We start from the raw sequence: 1144 nt of genomic DNA, 5'->3' as shown, positions 1-1144 counted from the left end.
ATCACTCATTTCAAAATATTTCCTAATTATTTGCAATTCTTTAGAGTCATGGTTAGGTCAGATGTTAAACAGGCAGCTGTTTAACTTAAAAATATTCAAGTTAGTTTACTTTTATCAATTTCTAATTTAATGGTATTTTGGTAAATATATATATATATATATATGTAGTATTTTTGGATTTGAGATTTTTATTCCCCTGAATATGGTCTATCTTGATAAGTGTTCCATAAGCACTTGGAAAGCATGAGTACCCTTCTGTTTTACAACTGAGTATTTTATGAATTTCAACTACATCAAGTTGGTTGATAGTATTGTTCCAGTCTTCTATAGCTTCACTGATTTTCAGCCTACTTCTTCTATTAACTGAGTCTTTATATTTACATTTAAAATATGTTTAAAATATGTTTCTTATGCACAGTGTATAGTTCTAGTCTTTGTTTCTTTTGTCTTCTTTCTCATTACTTTTGGATTGAATTTTTTTAACGTTTTTATTAGAGTATAATTTTTATTAGAGTATAATTGCTTTACAATGGTGTGCTAGTTTCCACTTTATAACAAAGTGAATCAGTTATACATATACACATATCCCCATATCTCTTCCCTCTTGCATCTCCCTCCCTCCCACCCTTCTAGCTGGTCCCAAAGCACCAAGCTGATCTCCCTGTGCTATGTGACTGCTTCCCACTAGCTATCTATTTTACATTTGGTAGTGTATATATGTCCATATATACACTACCACTCTCTCACTTTGTCCCAGCTTACCCTTCTCCTTACCATGTCCTCAAGTCCATTCTCTAGTAGGTCTGTGTCTTTATTCCCGTCTTGCCCCTAGGTTCTTCATGACTTTTTTTTTTTTAGATGCCATATATATGTGTTACAATATGGTATTTGTTATTCTCTTTCTGACTTACTTCACTCTGTATGACAGACTCTAGCTCCATCCACCTCACTAAAAATAATTCAATTTCGTTTCTTTTTATGGCTGAGTAATATTCCATTGTATATATGTGCCACATCTTCTTTATCCATTCATCTGTTGATGGACACTTAGGTTGCTTCCATGTCCTGGCTATTGTAAGTAGAGCTCCAATGAACATTGTGGTACATGACTCTTTTTGAGTTATGGTTTTCTCAGGGTATATGC

The sequence above is a fragment of the Balaenoptera acutorostrata genome, chromosome 5 (assembly GCF_949987535.1).
Source record: "Balaenoptera acutorostrata chromosome 5, mBalAcu1.1, whole genome shotgun sequence".
Classification (NCBI taxonomy): domain Eukaryota; kingdom Metazoa; phylum Chordata; class Mammalia; order Artiodactyla; family Balaenopteridae; genus Balaenoptera; species Balaenoptera acutorostrata.
This window is presented reverse-complemented; position numbering follows the sequence as displayed.